This window comes from Apodemus sylvaticus, chromosome 2 (assembly GCF_947179515.1).
Source record: "Apodemus sylvaticus chromosome 2, mApoSyl1.1, whole genome shotgun sequence".
NCBI lineage: Eukaryota > Metazoa > Chordata > Mammalia > Rodentia > Muridae > Apodemus > Apodemus sylvaticus.
In genome coordinates this window covers 187,579,615-187,604,041 of record NC_067473.1, presented here as the reverse complement: position 1 = coordinate 187,604,041, position 24,427 = coordinate 187,579,615, and the positions used below count along the sequence as shown (strand labels likewise).

The following is a 24,427-nucleotide window of genomic DNA, read 5'->3' as shown; positions in this document are numbered from 1 at the left end:
AAAACTTCAGCTAAAATGAAACAATAATCCTTAAGATTCTTTGTGTCCTCCTTCATATGACATGAATGAAGATTTATTACAATTGGTAATTGATAAAATTAACTTGTAAAAAAGACAGGTGTCTTTTACCTGCTTAAACAAGGAGCAAAGTTTCATCCTTAACTGTTCTGTGCACTCTGCACAATACATACCAACATCTTAGTGGTACTAAAGTTTTGATTGTGAAATCCATATATTACAGAATGTACAGTTTTGACAAGATTCATCCTCATAGATGCAGAATTGACCTGCTGTTCCAGTCCCCAATTTCCTGATTCTGTCCAGAGACTTGCTTCCACAGCAGCTTCAGGAATTGCTACTGATTCCAGATAATCTTGCCTCATCCAAACTTTCAGATGAATCTAGTCAGAACTTTAGCCAAGCCCTGAGCAGTCTAAGCTCAAAAGACTGGAAAGCATTGCTTCCTTAAGCCTAACCAATTTTCTAATTTTCCTATCCCTCCCCACCCCTTTAAAGAATTTCTTGTTACCGCTATTCAGCAGGAAGAAACCATGGAGTGTCATCAGCCTGATTCCTTGGTTTTGGGTGTCTGGTTATGGTTATTTTACAAATTATAAATAGGTTGTCATTTTAAGGGATAATTTGGAAATGGTCATAATTTTGAACAGGGAGGAAATAGATGGGATGGATTACTAAATTTATTCTTGAGCAAAGCATTGTGTAGCCATAACCCTACATTGATAGAAATCTTTATAACTGATATAAAATTTAAATAACAATTTCTTACATTGGTACAGAATTTATATATTGATATAGAATTAAAGTTTTCACTGGCATAAATCCATATATTGATGCAATATTTGAAATTAATATTGTTACTCTTAGATAGGCATTATGCCTATGCAACTCATTTAAGAACATAAGACTTTGACCAAGTCTTTTTATAACTGCTATTACAAACTGTTTAGGGTGTTCAAGTAGCATAACTTAGTGGCCAGATAGTAAACTCATGGTTATATTAGATTCTGATTTAATTATGATAAGGTGTTTTCAATATTATTCAATTAGAAATGGCTGTAGTGGTCTCAGTTGAAAAGAGAAGTTCCCTTCATGAAGGATAAAGACTACATTTATCTGCAGGTATAAACACAAATGCTCATACATTGTTGTTAGGGAAGGATGATGCTTGTTTAGTAAATTAATGGTTGTGCATTATCCTCCAATAACCATGACATCACTAGCACTAAGTGGTTAGCTAGGTTTCTAGTACCAGACAAGATTGCCCTCTTATTGAACAGGTCTTAAGTTTAATTAGAGAGCTGTTGGTTATCACAAAAGTATTTGTGCCACTAAAGTTTAATTGCATCAAGTTAATCATTGATGTGGTTCATAGGTTCATAGCTGGGTAGAACTATTGGTTGTCTCTTTCCTTTGGAAGCCTCCATGGTGTCTTCTGGTACTATGAAAGCTAGTTCTCCAAGTGGGGGAATTCCTGGTTTCCCTGGTGTTTATCTGTTACCCACGGTCTGTAACATTTATCTGTGAGCACAGGACTATGAGCCCTCTATGATAACCCTAGCAGCTGTGAATGTGCACTTGTTTAAAAAAAAAGTGTTTGCAGAGATTATTATGATGTAAATAATGAGACAGTCATTGTCTTAGTTAGGGTTTTACTGCTGTTAACAGACACCATGACCACGAGAAGTTTTATGAAGGACAACATTTAAATGGGGCTGGCTTACAGGTTCAGAGATTCAGTCCAGTATCATTTAGACAGGAACACGGCAGCATCCAGGCAGGCATGCTACAGGAGGAACAGAGAGTTCTACATCTTCATCTGAAGGTAACTGGCAGAATATTGACTTCGAGGCAGCTAGGAAGAACAGTATTAAAGCCCATACTCACAAGGCTACACCTACTCCAACAAGGCTACACCTCCCAACAATGCCATTTCCTGGGCTAAGCATATACAAACCATCACAGTCATTCTAGAGCACATGCTCACACACACACACACACAATTAAAAATAAACCTTTTATACAACATTTTAAAAAAGAATTGTCTGAGTACTTTGTGTTGACATGGTACAATTCTTACTGTTGAACATTAAAATAAAAAAAAATCAAATAAGATGAAAAATAGGTCCAGATGTTGGTGGTACACACCTTTAATTCCAGCATTTGGGAGGTAGAGGCAAGCAGATCTCTGTGAATTCTTAGAGGCCAGCCTGGTCTACAGAGCTAGTCCCAGGACACCCAAGACTATACAAAACAAAACCAAACCAAAAAAAAAAAAAAAAAAAAATCCTGTCTTGGGAGAAAGAGAGACAGAGACAGAGACAGACAGAGACAGAGACAGAGAGAAACAGAGAGAGATAATAGGTTTAAGGTTAGTATTTCACTGCAGAACAAACAAATTTTCAGTCATAGATTGTTGATTTTAAGAGATAATTACATTTTTCATATGATTACAGTTTTTAATTAACTAATTAAAAGACAATTTATACTTTTCAAAGACAATAAATTATAACATATTCTGAGGCAAATAAAAGTGATCATGGCCCAGGATTTCATATTCAGGTTACTCAGAATGAGATATTCCACAATGGAAGAAGCCTATGTGAACTACATAGTCACTTTAATTTATAAACACAAATATTTTTAAAAGGACAACTTCTGGGCTAGAGAGATGGCTTAGTGATTAAGAGTACTGACTGTTCTTCCAGAGGTCCTAAGTTCAATTCCCAGCAACCTCATGGTGGCTCACAACCCTCTGTAATGGGATCTGATGCCCTCTTCTGGATGTGTCTGAAGATAGCTGCAGTGTATTCATATAAATAAAATATAAATAAATCTTTAAAAAAAAAATAAAAGGACAACTTCTCTAACAAGGTAACTCAATACATACCCATTTTGTTCTGAACCCCTGGGAAGGCTATATGTATTAGTTAACTTTTCTGTTGCTGTGATAAAATAATTTGACCAAAAGCAAGTTAGAAAGGAGAAAGGGCTTACTTTGGCTTACAGTTCTGAGAGGTAGTCTGGTATGTTGAAGAAGGCATGACAGGAAGATCATAAGGCTGACATGGCCGTCAGAAAGCAGAACATTTCATTGATACACATTTATACACATCCCGGTGATATTCCTCTTTCAGCAAGGTTTCACCTCCTAAAGATTCCATAACCTTCCCAAACAGTTCCACAACATGTTCAAATACATGAGCCTCTAAGATATTTCACATTCAAACTATACCATATTTTTGGACCTCTTTTGTTGTTGAGTATATCTGTCTCAGGATGTAGGAGATTGAACCCAGGGCCTAACCTTGGCAAAGCATACATTCTTCCACTGGCCTCCTTTTGTCCCTCTCTCACCAAGATTTGGGGTTCCTGGATCATCAGTTCAGTGAGCAACAGCATTAGAAACATCAGTAATTCCAGATCCAAGGAACCCAGAGACCTCTTCTGGCCTCCTCTGGCACCAGGCATGAATGCATGGCACTTACACACATGCAGGCAAAACACTCATACACATAACAAATACATCTTTTATTCTTTTTGAGACTGGGGATTTTGAGACTATGTAGGTTTGGCTAGCCTGAAACTTACTATGTAGATCAGGTTGGCTTTGACCTCAAAGAGATCCATTTCCCTCTGCTTCTGCTTCTGCCTCTGCCTTTGCCTCCCAAGTGCTGAATTAAAGTCAAGGGCCACCATAGCCTGAGAAATAAATAGATCTATTTTTAAAATGTTAAAATGAAAAGAGGGCTGGAGATGTAGCTCAATAGTAGAGCAGCACAAACTTGTCATACAAGGCCCTAACTTTAGTCCATCTGTCCTCACACCCGACAACCACCACATATACACAGACACAAAGTTAATTTTGCTGTTACAGACTTTCTAACCAGAGAAATGAAACTTTCCTCTTTTACAGGAAGCAGTGTCTATTGTGTGCCAGCACCTTCTTTTAGGGATTTTTCTTCAAAGGCAGAGACATGAATATCCCAAAGCAGACTTTTTTATACATCTTTGGCTTCTTCATCTCCTGTATTGGGTAACTTACATATTGATTGGATACTTTAAGTTACTGAAAATTTTGATCGAGTTATATATACACTCAAAGACACTAACTGGTTTTGTTTTGTTTTACTTCGGGACCTAGTAATTCAGGGTGTTGAGGAGAACCCAAGCCTGAAAGAGAAAATGGGCCGGAAAGAAGAGGGAGGTCAAGCAATCGGGGTGTCTTTGTCAAGGCCTCTTTAATGAAACGTAAAACATCTGGTTTTGAACACTTTGGTAAGAGGAAGTAGGGAGGGGCTGAGGGGGATCCTAAAAGCACAGAAGGAGGAAAGGTCATCTGCAGCTTTTCTGGAATGCTGGTTCCGCCCAGACCATCCCAGGTGTTCGGCCAGGTAAAGAACCGGTTGATCAGCCTTGTGTGAAGAAGGGGGGGGAGGGGGGTTCAGCTGTAAACCGCAAGGTCGGTGAACTTTCAATGTGAGGGCTGTTGAAACTCTGGTTTTCTAGGGTTTGGTCTCGACATTCTTGGATTTCCAGGTCCATACTACACTGCCACTTTAATCTGGTTTAGATAAGTGGTCAGCAAGAAACAGAAATGAAAAGTAAGTTTAGATCTGAAACTGTAAGCCAGCCCCAACTAAATAATTTTCTTTATAAGATTTGCTTTGGTCATGGTGTCTCATCACAGCAATGAAACCCTAAGACAGAAGTTGATACCAGGTGGCAGTGGCCATGCAGCATCTGCAGGGAACAGCACATGAGGGCTTTGATGATGGAACTCACTCCATGCAGCAAGGCCCATGGAAACCTCTCCCCAGGAAGCAAGGATCTCTGGGTGAATTTTGGTAGCCTCTATACTTACTACCTAGATCATGTGTGTTATAAACTTTCCTTGTTTTTGCTATGCTATTTATACTCATAGTGATGTTTAGTTTCATTTTGTCAGTCACAAGCAAAGTAAGGATCATGTGAGCTGAAAGCCCCATGGATGATTCTGTTTTTCTCAAAACTGTTTCGAAAGGTAAAAGCCTCCTCTCTTTCTTCTACCTCTATCAATCCTCCAGATGTGGCCATTAATCCTGGGAATTTTGGGACATATAATCATGTCCCTAGAGGCAGCTACAGTCACACTGTGTAAACTTGCAATAGTTGTGGAGAGCAAGGGGTCCTGCTTGCATAACTGTTTAGGGAAAGCTGGGTCTGACCAACAAAGACTTAAAAAATGGTTTTTAGAAAGATAGTATCAGGAATTGATGGGTGCATATCATGAAAGGTTGCTTGGCACATTTGCAATTAAAAAGTATTATGGCCGGGCAGAGGTGGTGCACGCCTTTAATCCCAGTACTTGAGAGGCAGAGGCAGGCAGATTTCTGAGTTCGAGGCCGGCCTGGTCTACAGAGTGAGTTCCAGGATAGCCAGGACTACACGGAGAAACCCTGTCTCAGAAAAAACAAAAAACAAAGCAAATCAAAACAAAAAAAAGTATTATGACAGAGAAATGCTGTTTGATGGCTGGGAAAAAGACTAACTTTTTTTTTTAATGTCTATACTATATGTATGTGAGTACACTGTTGCTATCTTCTGACACACCAGAAAAGGGCATAGGATCTCATTACAGATGGTTATGAGCCACCATGTGGTTGCTGGGAATTGAACTCAGGGCCTCTGAAAGAGCAGTCAGTGCTCTTAGCCACTGAGCTATCTCTCCAGCACAGAAAAGACTAACTTTATTTTGTAGTTTCAAGGATGGAGGCGAATGGACTTATATCCACAAAGGGTTAATCTGTCTCTCACCTTGCATAACTGTGTAACCACATTTGCTGCCAGTGGGGCATATGCTCATGTCCACAGGATATGCTTAGCTAGACATCTATTTTTGGCTTGCTCAAACTGTACTTTGTAGTAAAAAATAAGGTTGGGGATGACTGACCCAGGAGGAAGTAGAAGAAGGAAGTGAAAGTATTAGGGGAACATATGAGGCTTTTATAATGCTGATGTTTGTTGGTTTCTGCGCATATGTCCTGTCTGCTCGCCGCGCTCACTCACCTCGCAGCGTTCACTCACCGCACCGCGGGGATGCGGTGGAGCTATGGGCCGCAATGAGATACACCAGGCCAAACAGTTCCACGTGGGACTTTATTTAAGATAGGGAAGGGGTAGCGGGCAGGAAGGAAAGGGAGAAAGAGAGAAACGAAAAAGGGGAGGGGGAAGAAGCGCTGCCCGGTTATATACCGGTGGTGACGTAATTACAGGTAAAGGTAGGCTATGAAATTCTGGGTAAACCGCAGCTGTTGCCTTGGCAACAGACCTATACATTGCCTTAATTGTCACTTGTATGGCGTCACAAGCTTTGCAGGCCTCTGGTACCTACAATGTTATGATTTCTTTGAATAAAAACAAACAATAACACATTGTTCAGGTTAGTAGGACTATGATTGTATAAATAAAATGGTTCAAGCTACTAGGGCCACTTGCTTGAATGTCAACTGATAGAATCCTCCTTCTTCATGTTGCCATACATCCTCCATCCTTAGTTCCATAACCCTGCTATAATACTGGTCACTAGAAACCAGGGACTGAGTATTGCTGTGATAGGCCTGACTATGCTTTTGTTTGGAGAAATGCAGATTTTGAGACTTTAAGCTAGGAAAGCAGTTGTATGCTTTAAGCTCTGTTTAGTGGGGCATACTGGTAGAAGCATGGAAGACAGTGGAGCTGAGAGTGATTTGAAATGTGGGAGCCTGGCTCAAGACGTTTCAGAGAAGAATGTGACTGCTTTTTGCCCCTGTCTGAAAAGTCTGCCTGAGGCTAAGGTAAAGAGACTTACATTAATTGCATTAACAAAGGAAATCTTAAAACAGCCTATCATAAACTCTATCCTGTGGTTCATTACTATAAAGAGCATTTTGATAAAACAGAACAAGCTGAAAAATTAAAAATACAAAATGTATGGTTCAAGGATTAAAGAAGAACCAAAAAGTGGAATAGAACTATATCCTATGTTCAAGGAGATAAACAGATTAAAGATATTAAATGGAATTACGCTAATGGTAAACTTGTGGCAAGATCCCACCCAACAAAACTTCCATCTTGTAAAACTGAATTAAAGAAAAGCTTAGGTCCAGGCATGGTGGTATATGCCTTTGATACCAGCACTCTGGAGACAGAGCCATGCAGATCTACATGTTCAAGATCAGTCTGTAAGGCAAGCTCCATGACAGCTAAGCTTAGGCAGTGAAGAAAATCAAAACAAGAAGACTGGTAAAAATGTAATAGAATTAAGGGGCCCAACAAGCAGAACTTGGCAGCTTCAACCACTTGGTTCTGGATTTAGTTAAGGATATAAGAAAGAGGTCATGCAAGGTGTGTGGCAGGAGCATCCCAGCACAGAGTTCTAGAAAGACAGGGGTTATGGAATCTTTCTCTGAGACTAAGGAAAGGCTCTGAGGCCAGGCATGAGGCAGGGTGGCCCTGTATGGAGGCCCAGAGAAGGCAACATTATGATCCTTTGGGCAGTCTAGAATGTCATGTTAATGGAGACCCAAATCCAGAGATGCTGTTTTAGAATTAATATGCTTCCTGGTGAGAAAGTATTCCACAAACTTAGAATAAAGGAAACAAATAACAAAGGAAACATTCTTTAATATTAGCATGCATCTGGCTCTGGCTAATGCCCAAAGAGAAGGCAGACAAGAGTAGATATTGCTAACTTATATACCCTGTATATTTACACATCTTATATATGCTGTCATCTTGAATTCTCTTTTAGGACCCAGCTCCAGGTTACACTTTGGACAATTGAAACAGAGACAGGAGACTAAAAGTCTGGCTATTTAGGCAGATAGGAGAGTTACACAGCAAAGATACTGACAGAATTATTTTTTAAGCATACCAGTTTTGTTCTTTTAGAACAGATGTTGCCTGGGTTCATCTAGCCCACCTGGCAGAATTATACTTTTTTAAATAAAGGCACAGTGTGCAGTGTCTAACTAGGACTTGAAAATAGTTGTAACCCTATACTGCCTATCTCCAAGAGGTGCCCCTTAGAGGTATGGGCCTAATGGCTGGTTGCAAGACTAGGTGGTTTCCTTTTGTTTTGGGAATGGAGTCTAATTGGAGGTCATACTTGGTGAAAAAACATTAGCAGAAATGGTATAAGTACCTTTGATTCAGCAGATGTAAGATGAGATTTTGTTATCTCAGAAATTTGCTTTTAAATAAGTTCTTTCTTTTTTTTTTCTTTTTCTTTCTTTCTTTTTTTTTTTTTTTGGTATAGAATAGTTTATTCAGAGTAGGGGATGGAGTTAGTGGTAGAGAAAGGCAGAGAGAGGGAGAGAGAGTAGAGAAGTGGAGCGAAGGCCGGCCATGACCATGTGGAGAGGGAGCCCAAGCAGCAGAGAGGTGAGAGTATGTGGGAGAGCGGGAAGTTCTTTCTAGTTCTTTCTGAACTCTTGCTGGCCAGTTCAACTCAGCTGTTCTGGCCTAAATTCCTCTCCAAGCAGACTGATTCAATCTGGCTTCTCCCTGCTTCAAACTGAATTGTTCTGCTTGCCCTCAAACTAACTATGGTGATATGTTCTGGCTCCTTATCATTTTCTGAGTCATTCTCTCTATACCCTGTCTCTTAAGCTGTACTAGTAAAAACAACTTCAGTGAAAACTCTCACTTCTGGTTTCCATCTGCATCTGGAGCTGATCCTGTGCCACAGTGCTCCATATCCTAATATTGCCAGGAGGGAGCTGGTCTCCTAGGAGTGCAAACAAGCCTATGAGTGCAGGTAAGACCACTACTTCTGCTCAAATTCCTGACCAAAGAGGGACCCACCTGGAGCCATCAGGACACAGGAACCAAGGAGCAGCCTGGAACAGTATCCTTCTGGTTTCCATTTGCACCCTGGAGCTGACTCTGTATAACACCTCTCCATATCCAAATTCCTCCCAGAGAGAACTAGGGTTCCAGGAATACTGACATATAGGTTTGCAGGAGGCACAAGCCACAGTCAGAGACAGCAAGACCAGCTAACACCAGATATAACAAGCGAGAGGCAAGGGTAAGAACATAAGTAACAGAAACCAAGGCTACTTGGCATCATTAGAACCCAGTTCTCCCACCACAGCAAGCCCTGGAAAACCCAACACACCAGAAAAGCAAGGCTCTGATTTAAAATCGCATCTCATGGTGATGATTAGAGGACTTTAAGAAGGACATAAATAACACACACACACACACACACACACACACACACACATACACCTGGAGAACACAGGTAAACATGTAAGAAGCCTTTAAAGAGGAAACACAAAAATCACTTAAAGAACTGCAGGAAAGCAAAACCAAACAGGAGAAGGAATTGAAAAAGAAAACCATCCAGGATCTAAAAATGGAAATAGAAACAATAAGGAAATCAAAAGGGAGACAATACTGGAAATATAAAACCTAGGAAAGAGATCAGGAGTCATAACTGAAATCATCATCAACAGAATAAAAGAGAGAGAAGAGAGAATCTCAAGTGCAGAAGATACCTTAGAAAATAGTTGACACAACAGCCAAAGAAAATGCAAACTGCAAAGAGCTCCTAAACCAAAAATTCCAGGAAATCCAGGATACAATGAGAAGACCAAACCTAAAAATAATAGCTATAGAAGAGAGTGAAGATTTCCAATTTAAAGGGTCAGTAAATATCTTTAACAAAATTATAGAAGAAAACTTCCCTAACCTAAAGAAAGAGATGCCCATAAACATACAAGAAGCCTACAGAACTCCAAATAGATTTGACCAAAAAAAGAAATTCCTCCTATCACATAATAGTCAAAAGACCAATATACAAAACAAAGAAAGAATATTAAAAGTAGTAAGGGAAAAAGATCAAATAGCATATATAGGCAGACTTATCAGAATTACACCTGACTTCTCAGCAGAGACGATGAAAGCTAGAAGATCCTGGGCAGGTGTCATATAGACCATAAGAGAACCCAAATGCCAGCCCAGAATATTATACCCAACAAAACTATCAATTACTATAGATGGAGAAACCAATATATTCCATGGCAAAACCAAATTTGCACAATATCTTTCCACAAACCCAGCCATACAAAGAATAATAGAAAACACCAGTGTACTGGCTAGTTTCGTGTGTCAACTTGACACAGGCTGGAGTTATCACAGAGAAAGGAGTTTCAGTTGGGGAAGTGCCTCCATAAGATCCAGTTGTGGGGCATTTTCTCAATTAGTGATAAAGTGGGGAGGGCCCCTTATGGGTGGTACTACTTTTGGGCTGGTGCTTTTGGGTTCTATAAGAGAGCAGGCTGAGCAAGCCAGGAGAAGCAAGCCAGTAAGAAACATCCCTCCATGGCCTCTGAATCAGCTCCTGCTTCCTGACCTGCTTGAGTTCCAGTCCTGACTTCCTTTAGTGATGGACTGCAATGTGGAAATGTAAGCTCAATAAACCCTTTCCTCCCCAGCTTGCTTCTTGGTCATGATGTTTGTGCAGGAATAGAAACCCTGACTAAGACAACCAGCAAAAGGAGGGAAACTGCACCCTAGAAAAAGCAAGAAAGTAATCTTTCAACAAATCCAAAAGAAGAAAGCAAACATAAAAATAACAGGAAGCAACAATCACTATTCCTTAATATCTCTTAACATCAATGGACTCAATTCCCCAATAAAAAGACATAGACTAGCAGACTGGATACGTAAACAGGACCCAGCATTTTGTTGCATACAGGAAACACACCTCAATGTCAAAGATAGACACAACCTCAGAGTAAAAATCTGGGAAACAATTTTCCAAGCAAATGGCCCAAAAAACAAGCTGGAATAGCCATTCTAATATTGGATTAAATCGACTTCCAACTGAAAGTTATCAAAAAAAATAAGGAAGGACATTTCATACTCATCAAAGGAAAAATCTACCAAGAAGAACTCTCAATTCTGAACATCTATGCTCCAAATGCAAGGGCATCTACATTCATAAAAGAAACTCTACTAAAGCACAAAGCACACATTGCACCTCACACAATAATTGTGGGTGACTTCAACAACCCACTCTTATCAATGGATAGATCCAGAAACACAAACTAAACAGAGACACAGTTAAACTAACAAGTTATGGGCCAAATAGAGTTAACAGATATCTATAGAACGTTGCATCTTAAAACAAAAGAATATACCTTCTTCTCAGCACCTCATGGTACCTTCTCCAAAACTGACCTTATGTATGACTGGTCACAAAACAGACCTCAACAGATATATGAAGATTGAAATCATTGCATGCATCCTATCTGATCACCTCAGACTAAGGCTGGTCTTCAATAGCAACAAAAACAACAGAAAGCCCAAATACATATGGAAGCTGAGCAATACTCTAGTCAATGATAACTTGATCAAGGAAGAAATAAAGAAATTAAAGACATTTTAGAATTTAATGAAAATGAAGGTACAACATACCCAAACAGGGAAATTCATAGCTCTGAGTGCTTCCAAAACAAAACTGGAGAGTGTTGCTGCTTTGTTTCCAACCCAATTGCCCGGTAAAAGAAAGAAAGCTCAACTCAGTTAACAAAACAAGCTACAAGCCTAGACTGGGCAGATCTCCCACTACACTACTCTATTTCCATCTATATTATCCCACATAATTGGGGTTTCTCCAGGCCATGAGCTTCTCTCTCTGCAGGCTCTCTGGTCGATCCTTGTCACTCCTCTCCCTCCTGTTTATCCTCCCCCTCCCCCCCACCCCCGTGGCTCCTCCCCTAAACTCTCCCTTCCTCCTACTTCCTCCTGCACAATCATAGGCTCAAACCTTTATTTGAAAAGTTAAGGTAGGGAAAAGGTTCACAAGGCAACTCCTCATCTGCAGCCCCTCTGAGGAGTGGAATTTGCATGAAAATACAAGCCCAGGGCTATCCACAACAGAGAGAGCATACACTAGCAGTTTAACAGCACACCTGAAAGCTCTAGAACAAAAAGAAGCAAATATACCTAAAAAGAGTAGATGGCAGGAAATAATCAGACTCAGGGCTGAAATCAACCAAGCGGAAACAAAGAACTATACAAAGAATCAACAAAACCAGGAATTGGTTCTTTGAGAAAAATCAACAAGATAGATAAACCCTTAGCCAGACTAACTAGAGGGTATCCAAATTAACAAAACCAGAAATGAAAAGGGAGATATAACAACAGAAACTGAGGAAATTCAAAAATTTATCAGATCCTACTACAAAAGCCTATACTCAACAAAACAGGAAAATCTGGATAAAATGGACAACTTCCTAGACATATACCAAATACCAAAGTTAAATCAAGATCAGTTAAATCACCTAAACAATCCCATAACCCTTAAAGAAATAGAAGCAGTCATTAAAAATCTCTCAACTGAAAAAAACAAAAAAACAAAACAACAACAACAACAAAAAAAAAAAAACAAACAAACCCAGGACCAGATGGGTTTAGTGAAGAATTCTATCAGACCTCAAAAGAAGACCTAATACCAATATTCTTCAAACTATTCCACAAAATAGAAACAGAAGGCATACTACCCAATTTGTTCTATGAAGCCACAGTTATGCTGATACCAAAATCACACAAAGATCTAACAAAGAAATAGAACTTCAGACCAATTTCACTTATGAATATCAGCGCAAAAACTCTCAATAAAATTCTTGAAAACCAGTCAGGCGGTGGTGGCGCACACCTGTAATCCCAGCACTCTGGGAGGCAGAGGCAGGCAGATTTCTGAGTTTGAGGCCAGCCTGGTTTACAGAGTGAGTTCCAGGACAGCCAGGGTTATACAGAGAAACCCTGTCTCGAAAAAACCAAATCCAAAAAACAACAACAACAAAAACAAACAAACAAAAATCTTGAAAACCGAATTCAAGAACACATTAAAACAATGATTCACCACAATCAAGTAGGCTTCATCCCAGGGATGCAGAGATGGTTCAATATACAGAAATCCATCAATGTAATCCACTACATGAAAAAAAAAAAAAAACTCAAAGAAAAAAAACACATAATCATTTCATTAGATGCTGAAAAAGCATTTGACAGAATTCACCATCCCTTCATGGTAAAAGTCTTGGAAAGATCAGGAATTCAAGGCCCATACCTAAACATAGTAAAAAGCAATATACATCAAACAAGTAGCCAACATCAAACTAAATGGAGAGAAACTAGTAGCAATCCCACTAAAATCAAGGACTAGACAAGGCTGCCCTCTCTCTCCCTATCTATTCATTATAGTACTTGATTGAAGTTCTAGCTAGAGCAATTAAACAACAAAAGGAGGATAGAGGGATACAAATTGGAAAGGAAGAAGTCAAAATATCACTATTTGCCGATGATATGATAGTATATTTAAATGACTCCAAAAATTCCAGCAGAGAACTTCTACAGCAAAGTGGCCGGTATATAATTAACTCAAACAAATCAGAAGCCTTCCTATATTAAAAGGATAAACAGGCTGAGAAAGAAATTAGGGAACAACACCCTTCACAACAGTCACAAACAATATAAAATATCTTGATGTGACTCTAACCAAACAAATGAAAGATATATTTATGACAAGAACTTCAAGTCTCTGAAGAAAGAAAGGTAGCTTTTTAAAGTCTAACCAAAATTTTCCAAATTCCCTATGCCTCTCTACCTCTTAAAAAACAAAAACAAAAACAAAACAAAAAAAACAAAACAAAAAAAAACCCAGCACCCTAGTCAACTGGAAGAAACTATGAAGAGTTGCCATCCTGATTCCTTGGGTTTCGGTTATTTTATAAATTATAGACAGATAAGGGATAATTTGGAAATTGGTCATAATTTTGAACAGGGAGTGTACTGGCTAGTTTTGTGTGTCAACTTGACACAGGCTGGAGTTATCACAAAGAAAGGAGCTTCAGTTGGGGAAGTGCCTCCATGAGATCCAGCTGTGGGGCATTTTCTCCATTAGTGATCAAGTGGGGAGGGCCCCTTGTGGGTGGTACCACCTTTGGGCTGGTGCTCTTGGGTTCTATAAGAGAGCAGGCTGAGCAAGCCAGGGGAAACAAGTCAGTAAGAAACATCCCTCCATGGCCTCTGCATCAGCTCCTGCTTCCTGACCTGCTTGAGTTCCAGTCCTGATTTCCTTTAGTGATGAACTGCAACGTGGAAGTCTAAGATGAATAAACCCTTTCCTCCCCAACTTGCTTCTTGGTCATGATGTTTGTGCAGGAATAGAAACCCTGACTAAGACAGGGAGGAAACTAGAGAGCTTAGACTTGGGGATTTCTGCCTTTCCTTTCCTTTCTTTCTCTATCCTTTCTTTCTTAGGTAAAGTGAAGGGGGTTAGAAATTTTAAAAAAAGAGGGGGATAGACTAATATAAGAAATTAGATATATGGAGATGGATTACTAAATTTATTCTTTTTTTTTTTTACATGCCAGCAAGTATTTATTATTATTTGGATTTGGAAGTAGTCAAAAGACTTACAAGGCTCATTATTATAACCATGTGTATGAAACATCACTTAGAGATAGAAGGAAAGAGACATATATATGTGTTTATATTTAAAAAATCACACACACATGCACTATATCAAGTGTTTGCAACATGGTAGAGGCATCAGGCTATACAGGTTCTGAAATACATAACACATTAAAGAATCAAGCATTTAAAAACCATACTTACAGTTGCAAAAATAAAGTTTTCTCCAAGCATTTTGATCTGGGCTCAAGCAAAGCAAATAGTGAACAATGATGATTTCCATATGATTCTACACACATTGAAACTATCAATACACAAGAGCCAACAAACAAAACAACAAGAAAGGAAGCTATAGGAATGAACAATGCATTTCATCCAAAGTCTAACAGTGTTTCTTCCTGCCCTTGGACATTACTTGTATAGCAAGGTAAGCCAGAACAAAACAATCAACAAAAAATCATGACTGCCCTCAGTCGGTCCAACTTTCCCGTACTGCAAAAGCATTATTTACCTGAAGGATCATATGTCACAGTTAAGGAGTACTCAGACAAAACTATTTCCATTATTCTTGGAAAAGTGCCACATACTTACTACACTTTTCATTTAAAATAATACACAACACATAAACTAATGAAAGACAATCTGTCTCCATCTCTTGTCGATGAGGAAAGTCCAGAGGGATTCTTTGATTCCAATTCGAAATGGTGTCCTCTGGCCAATGCTAAAGGTTTCCAATTTGTAGCAATTGAGCTGAGCATTTTTGGGGTGCTGTGCGCCTATGACAGGGCTGTCAGTGATAGGTGTTAAGCTACTGCTGGGGAAGTTGAAGGCATCTGCAATTGCATATGCCATTTCACACTTGGTCATCTGCTCATTGCCAGACCAGTGAAAGGTTCCCTTGATGGTTGGTTCCAGCATTCTCTTCTCCACCAGCTGCCAGCACACACTGGCTATGACTTTCACATGTGTGTGAAACCTCTGCTGCCAATGGTCTATGTTTGCTGACTTGTTGCTGAACTGCACCTTGTTGAACATAACAGTCACAGCACTTTCTTCAAGCTTTTCAACTTCCCCATACAGAAAAGGAATTCTCAACACAACAGCCCCTAAATTATTTCCAGGACCGCCTTTTTTTCATCTAATTTTTGTCTTTCCATACAGATTCAGGTGACTTGGTATATCTTCTTCTGTGTAAGGGGGATTTATGCCATCAAACACATAATCTAAGCTAATGTAGATGAGAAATGCTCCAATCATAGCTGCCTCCTTTGCTAAATTCCCAGAGGCACACACATTCAGCTGGGAAGCAGCATCTGGCTGATTCTCAACAACATCTGTTCTCTCTGCAGCACGAAGCACTATGTATGACATGAGACTGAAAATCATGAATGAGGTGATGAACTGCTTCAGAATCCAACAAGTTCACTTGTTTGAATTTTGGTCTTGCTCTTTGAAAGTCATGGCCAACGGCATGCCAGTCGCTCTGCTGAAACTCGTTTTAAACTGCTCTGCCAAAAAGCCTGGTAGCGCCAGTAATGAGAACCTGCTGGCTAGGGATGGTCACTTCCTCCTCCACCAGCTGGCAGCAGCTGTGGACAAAGTGGATGGAGAGCTCCTTCTCCTGGTCCACCATGTCCGGAGTCTTCAGGACCACAGCCTCTTCTAGCACAGCACAGCCAGGGACCACAGCACCTACACCCTTGGCCCTCCTCCTTCTACTAAATTTATTCTTAAATAAAACATTTTTTAGCCATAATTTGACACTGGTAGGAATCTTTACATTTTGATGCAGAATTGAAGTAATTTATTCTTACATTGGTACAGAATTTATATACTGATACAGGTCTAAGATTTTCATTGAGATAATTGTTGTATATTGATACAAAATTTAAAATTAATTTTGTTTTTGATTTTTTTGTTTGTTTGTTTGGTTTGGTTTTTCGAGACAGGGTTTCTCTGTATAGCCCTGGCTGTCCTGGAACTCACTATGTAGTCCAGGCTGGCCTCGAACTCAGAAATCCGCCTGCCTCTGCCTCCCAAGTGCTGGAATTACAGACATGCACCACCACGCCCGGCTTAAATTTAATTTTGTTACTCTTACATAGACATTGTACCTATGCAGCTCATTTAAGAATACAAGGCTTAGACACAATCCTTCTAATAGCTGCTATTACAAACTCTTTAGGATAATAAAGTAATATAAAGGTCAGACAGTAAACTCTGGTAATATTAGCTTTTGATTTAATTATAATAAAGTGTTTTCAACATTATGTCAAGGTTTAACAATTCAGATATACTATATATAGAGGTGGTCTTTAAAAGCATCAGAGATGCACAGATGTAGCTTTTAAAATCATTTCATTATTAACAGGTCTTTTGACTAGAAGACATGTCTGCTCCTGACAATACCCCCTTCTTACTTCAAAGAAGAAACCAAGTATCATTACCTCCATATAGAGTTGGTCCAATTATGGTAAGGTAGCCATTAGACAAGAATTGTCCCAGTTCATCTGCAGACAAAAAGTACTGTCCAAGAAAGGGCACACAGATGCAGGATAGTCCACAACTAAGCTCTGCTAAGACAGAGTGAGCTAGTCCTTCATAATCCATGCTTCACTTTAAGATCTATCAAAGTTCTAGGACAGAAGGCTGAAGACAGATTAACCTCATGGAGTTTAGGAAGTGGCCCAGCCATTTAGTTGATTAAAGCATAGCAAAATATAAAGGCTGTTTATATGTCTTTTATTTGGAAACCCAGAACATTGGAGCTGGTATCGAAGAATGTGCTGCTGAAAACTACTACACCACCCAGTTTCTCTCTGCTTCTGATTGAATTGCTCTGCCAGGCCTCATACTAACTTTGGCAATATGTTCTTTTTTATTGTATTTTAATTAGATATATTCTTTATTTAAATTTCAAATGATTTCCCCTTTCCTGGAGCTCCCCCCTCCCCGAAAGTCCCATAAGCCCTCTTCCCTCCCCATTCCCCAATCAACCCCTTCCCACTTCCCTGTCCTGGTATCTTCTGGCTTTCTCATTCTTTGTCTTCACCCTTCTCTGTAAAACTGTCCCAGTAAAACTGCCATATGCACAAACCACACTACCACATGTCTCTCACTCTCAATGCTAAGTAGCCTCTCTTCCTCTGTGGTCCTCATGTGAGCTGGGTGTATCCTATCTCTGTCTCATTCTGTCAAATCTTCGATTCATCACATTTCCTGCCCTTCACTTACATGTCATTGTCATCACGGAGGGAAACAAGGCAGCAAGCAGGTAAACATGGTTCTGGAAAGGTACCTGGGGAGTTCTACTTCTGGATTAGTAGGCAGCAGAAAGCAAGTGACACTGGGCCTGTCTTGAGCTTCTGAAAACTCAAAGCCCACCCTGTGACACACTTCTTCCAACAAGGCCACTCCTAAAACAACAAGGCTACACCTCAATGCCACTCCCTACAAGTCAATGGGGGCCATTTTCATTCAAACAATGGCATTCCACTTCCTGGCTCTCAGAATTAAAGTCTTTAACAGTTTCAACCCAGTTTAAAAGTCCAAAGTTTCTTTAGTGAATCAAAGCAATCTCTTAACTGTAACCACTGTAAAATCAAACTAAAGCAGATCACATACTTCCAACATACAACAGCATAGAATATGTATTACCATTCCTAAAGGGAGAAAAGGAAGCACAGTGAGGAAATACCAGACTGAAACAAAACTAAAAGCCAATTAGGCAAACTCCGCATCTCTAAGTCAGATGTCGAAACACTCTTCAGATTTCCAATCCCTTTTGAGAAGTAATGGCTCCACAGAGCTTTCACCTTCTTTGTTTCAAGAATTATCTGGCCAACACTTGAGGAATTTAGTCTTCTTAATTGCCTTAAAGATATCCTAAGGGCCTTTTTAGCCCCACACCCTCTTTAGAGCTTCCAGCTCCAGCCTGAAGTCAAGGATAGGCCAAATTCCTTTCTCCACCCAAGGGACATTCTTGAGTAAGAATCACCACTTGCAGATATGTTGAAAGTGTTACCTGATAACCACACGACCTCTGGAAAATTCCAGACAGAGCTAAAGATACACAGTCAATAGATGTTAGACAAAGGGTTTAAACTGCAACTTGACTAATGTAACCTGTGCCTCTAAAAAGTATAAAAACTGCCTGTAATGTCCCTTTGGAGTCGTTTCTCCTTTGAGGGCAGGACCCCCAACTAGTCAGCTCATTAAATTTCTTGCATTTTGCATTGATTGCTTCCTCCATGTTTCCTTGAGAGGGGGTCGTTTCAAGCAAGGCTCTTACACTTTCAGCCTTGTTGACTGCACCATACTTCTCTTGGGCCAGTTCTACCCCATTAGCAGCTTTCATCTGCAGGTATCCAATAGCTCTGGCATCTCAAATATCTTGGGGTCTCCAACACAATACAGATTTTGCCTTCACAGCTTGATGGCCTCTGTAGGCCTCCATACAGTGACATCCCTGGCCTCGGCAGCTTTACTTAGGAAGAGATATTTCCTAACCTTTTTCTTCTATCCTTGATTCTAAAGTCAGAACCACATGGCCAAAGCTGCCAAGTTCTAATGCTTGCTTCAACTCAAACATGGCCCCCTCATTCAAACACATTTACACCAGCTTTCTGGTTTTGATGGTTTCCTTTGCTTCTGAAACTTGGCTGCCCTGGAACTTCTGTAGACCAGGCTGTCATGAACTCAGAGATATGCTTACCTCTACCTCCTGAATGCTGGTATTAAAGGCACATACCTACCACCTACCACCTTCCATCATCCTCACCACCCTCTCCCCTAAAGCCTAAGCGTTTAATTCCTTTTCACAAATTGGAAGCTTAGCTGGGTGGGATCTCAACCTCAGACCACAACTCCTTTTGTTGCACTTAACATCAGGTATTTCTTTAATCTGTCTTCTTGAACACAGGGCTTAAATTTTACTTCCTGGTGTCCCCTTTCACCTCATTCTCCTCAAACTATACATTTTCTATTTTCTTGCCCAACTTGTTCCTTTTCATTACAGATCTGCATAAGAGTGAATACTAATAACCACATGACAATCATGGCAACAAGTGTAAGACCCCCCCCAAAACCAAGGGCGCCCCATGCCTCAGAAGGCAACACCCATATCACTCGAGAGGAATGGTCTTGATGGAATAACATGAGGATTTCTTTTATTCCAGAGCTCTGGGATCCACAGCTGTACACCACACAGGAGTAGAGGACTGTGGGATCCCATGCAACTGAAGTTAAGGGTATTTAAGGGGAAAAATCACAAGGGGTGGAGGACACAATTCAGAAGGCAAGGGATGGAGGACAAATTATGCATGGAATGGGGAAGTACAGAATGAGGAAGTCAGGCAATAGTTTATGCCTTAAGGAAGGTTAGAGATTATCTGGAGCAAACGTCCTTGGGGCATTGTATAGTTAAACATTGAACTAGAACAGGGTGGGCTATCTTTCTCAAGCTGAAAGCAGAAAAACAAGTTACTCTGTGGGCTAGTTGTTTAGGGGTCTAAAAACATTGAGTTGGGGTGCCTCACAAGCAGGTAGACATGGTTTGGGAGAGGTACCTGGGAGTTCTACTTCTGGATTGGTAGGCAGCAGAAAGTGCGTGACACTGGGCCTGTCTTGCCCTTCTGAAAACTCAAAGCCCACCCCCTGTTGAGTTACTTCTCCAGCAAGGCCACACCTACTTCATTAAGGCCAAACCACTAATAATGCCACTCTGAGTTTATTAGAACCATTTTCATTAAAACCACCACACTAGGATTGGACTCATTTTGTGAAATTTGACATATTCTACACCCTATGTGAAAGACTCCTGGAGAGAGGAGACCCTCACTCAAATCGCGGGATAACACGACCCCCAAGAACTCACAAAAAACCACCCTTGCTGCAATCACACTAGGTTTATTCGGGAAACCAGTGCTCTGGGGCCAAACTCATATTCCACACAGAGATGGAGGAGTTCGACCCCGAGCAACTGAAGTCAGGGGTATTTAAGGGGGAAAATCACAAGGCAAGGGGTGGAGAAAAAAAACATGCATGGAATGGGGAAGAACAGAATGGGGAAGTACAGAATGGCTCAAATTTTGCAGGTTACCTAGTTCCCAGAGCAGGATGTTCTAGCCCTGGGGCCAGGTCAAGGTCAACCAATTCCCAGAACTAAGGGTCCAACCAGGTGGGGCTTAGCCAAATATGCAGTTCTGACTCTTAAGTTCGCTAGGGGTCTAGGTCTTTCATACGTAATTTGACTCACATCCTTATACTAACCTCTACTCTTATGAGATAAGATGTTCTCTAAGGAAATCCTAAATTGCTATCAGCTTCTATATTTTTACTTATCAAGTCTTATGTTGCCAAATTCCTCTGAAAATCTCCCAACCTTTCAATTGGGTATTAACACCTGACATAGTATATAATATGGCTCCCTGCAAACCTCCAGCAGAGTTAGTTATCTACACTAATACACACAAAATAAAACATCAAGATTTTCTTATTTTCCCAGCTGCCCCTGAGCCTTGTTGAAACTCCTTTAGACTCTTTAACCTCATTTATAGCAATAGCCAGTACTGATCTAGAATTCTTGGTGAACTATTATGATACTCCCTGGGCAACCAGTTCTATTCAACCCAGTTAGACAGTAATAAAAGTATTCTAGTCAAATCCAGCTCTAAGGGAGCTTATTAGGGTTAGTTACAGGAATATGGGCAGATCAATGACAAGCTATACATAAGAGTCTTCTAGCAACTATTTAACATCTATATAACCCTGGAGGGGAGCAGCCTCATGAACCAACGTCTCACTCCAAATAGGAATGATAATAGGCCCAATGTCATGAAAATGGCTTGGAAATAACAAATGCAGTGCTTCAAGATGGCAATAATCACCCCAACCCAGAGGAAAGGGCCTTACAGCAGCTATAGAAGTAGAGTTTAAGCAAAATTAGAGCAGCCCAAGCCATATTTTGAGTAGCCAACAAAGTTCCTGAGGGTCTGTCAAATTCCTAATACATACTCTCCTTTTTAAAAACTGACATCTTTCTCCAGTGTGGTCTTAGTTGTTTGGGTTTTAGTTTTAGCTTTTTTCTGTGTCAGGGTGTATTCCCTGTGCACATGCATTTAGGTGCCCACATCTGTGTATATGCATATGTAGGCCAGAGGTTCTCCACATTTCTGGTTGAGACAAGGCCAATCATTGAACTTAAAGTTCACCATCTTGGCCTGGAACTACCAAAATATGCATACCCTTCAATATTGGGGTTAGATGCACAAGCCGCCATGCTTTTATTTGGGCACTGGCAGTTTTGAACCCAGGTCCTCTTGCTTTCATACCAAGCTCTCCTCTTCCCACTAAGCCATTTCCTTAGCCACTTTCTTCTATGTTTTTATGTCAGGAATATACCATATGGCCGAAGTTAGCCTCAAACACAACATCTTGTTTCAGCATCCTGAATGCTACACAATATTGTATCTACCTTGCTTTTAACCTTTTTTTCTTCTCCTTTTTTTTTTTTTTAAGTGTAGCATAGAGTTAAGGGCAAGGGGAGGGGAGTTAAGAAGGTAGGAGGGGCAGAGAAAGGCCAAGAGAGAAGAGTAGAGAAGAGGCTGGCCATGAGCACGTGGAGAGAGGGGAGAAGGGAAGAGAAAGAGTAAGAGCAAGAATGATTGTTCACCTTTCAACAGCTACAAACTGGCACAGTGCAAAAAGGCAGCAGGAAATGACTAATAGATCATGGGAAAAGGGCTGGTGCCTTTTCAGACCTGTGATACCAGCACTCGGGACTGAATAAATCTTTAAAATCAGAAATGGAGAGTTGGCTCAGCAGTTCAGAATACCTGTTGCTCTTGCAGAAGACCCTCCTAGCAAATCAAAACCACCAGTGACTACAGACCTAGAGGCTCTAAAATCTCATAAAACCTCAAATTCCAGGCATACACATTGGTATACTTACATACATGCAAGAATAACATACACAAAATAAATAAAAATAATGAAACACATTTAAGACTAAGGAATGATAAAGAATGTTGATTTTGTCAAGTCTAATAACTTATTTAAAAGTTTTTTTTAAGATATATTTATTTATTGTATGTAAATACACTGTAGCTGTCTTCAGATACTCTAGAAGAGGGTGCCAGTTCTTGTTATGGATGTTTGTGAGCCATCATGTGGTTGTTGGGATTTGAACTCAGGACCTTTGGAAGAGCAGTCAGTGCTCTTAACCGTTAAGCCATCTCTCCAGCCCCTCTTTTTTATTTATTTTTTTTTAAGATTGATTATAAGTAAGTACACTGTAACTGTCTTCAGACACACCAGAAGAGGGCATCCGATCTCATTACAGATGGTTGTGAGTCACCATGTGGTTGCTGGGATTTGAACTCAGGACCTCTGGAAGAGCAGTCAGTGCTCTTAACCACTGAGCCATCTCTACAGTCCTACAAGCTGTTTTTGTATCTGCATGTACATTCTCTCTGTAGCTATAGTATACTTTGAAGAAAGAATATCTAACTTCGAATACATCTCTCTTTTGATTGCTGCAGGATGTTACTCCCTAGTCCAGACTATTTCTGAAGGAGCAATCTTCCTGCTTCAGCTTTCCATCCACAAAATGCTTTTTCACAGAAAAAAAAAATGCACCAGAATTTTCAGATAACCATATATATTCCTTGATACTGCATAAAAAAGCTGTTAATAGATGTTTCCTACAAGAATAGTAGTAATATGGAAGGTGAATCTACAAGGAACTTTCTGCATAATCCTTTTAAAATCTTGACAATCTTCCATTTTCAATGTACTTCAATAAAAGTTATATATACAACATTAGGATTTTAAAATAAACAGGACTAGGAGTTAAGGGCAGAGCACATAGCACACATGAGATCTAGAATTCCATTTCCATTACTGCAAGAGGGAAGAGTTTTCTAAAAATAACCAATGCTCTCCTAGAAGCGAACATTCTGTGCCTAGTGTAGCACAGGCTGCCTTAGCCTCCCGGAGGGTGTGCCATCATGCAGGACTTATCCACATGTGTCTTATTAGTGAGGGTAAAAAAAAAAAAAAAAAAAAAAACAAAAAAAAAAAAAACAAAGAGAAATGCAACTGAGAGAACTGAGTTAACCTGAGCCAATTTGCCTCTCTGACAGGCTGCAAATTGGCAGTTTGGGAGACTAGGCCTAAGTTTCTGTTTCCCACAACTGGAAAAGTTCAAAACAAGTCAATTTCAGGAACAACCCACCCCTCACACCCAGCCAATGAGGAGCTGTTAGAAGCTGCCCTATTACCTAGCCTGAGCTGATAGTTGATCAGCAAAACCCCTCTAAATCCACCCCCCCTCAGCCTTAACCAATCACAAAGGCACCCATATCCCTAGAGATAGAGTCAACCAATCCAGGGGAAGATACCCACTGCTACCCTATTTGAATTGACCCTGCAAAGTCCATAGCTCTGTCTTCCATCCTGATGTACAAGTAGACTCCTCCATGCTGGTTCTCTGCAGAATAAATGGGCTTTGCTGTTATACACTGTTTGAGTCTGGGGTATCATTCTTTTTTTTGTTTTTTTTTGGGTTTTTTTTGGATTTGGTTTTGTTGAGACAGGGTTTCTCTGTGTAGCCCTGGCTGTCCAGGAACTCACTTTGTAGACCAGGCTGGCCTCGAACTCAGAAATCCACCAGCCTCTGCCTCCCAGAGTGCTGGGATTAAAGGCGTGTACCACCACCACCTAGCCTTTTATCACTTCTTATAAACAAAAATTTAGGTAAGCTTCAGGGAGTTGAGAGAATCATAAAACTTGGGTAGAGGTCTTCACTTTCATTTGGTGGGGTTAACAAGACACCCTAAAGTAAGAAGGCTTAATGGCCAGTTTAAGAAACATTAAATTCTTGCCTTTTCCATAAAATGCTGTACAGCAAACCTTGTACTTGCACCTCCCCAATTATTCAACTCACAGGCTCCAACAC

The 24,427-nt window shown here is 40.2% G+C and overlaps 1 pseudogene; it reads right to left on the bottom strand.

Moving 5' to 3' along the window:
* Positions 1 to 14,180: 14,180 nt before the first annotated feature.
* LOC127679440 (methionine adenosyltransferase 2 subunit beta-like) lies at positions 14,181 to 17,455 on the bottom strand (annotated as a pseudogene).
* Between the last annotated feature and the right edge of the window lie 6,972 nt (positions 17,456 to 24,427).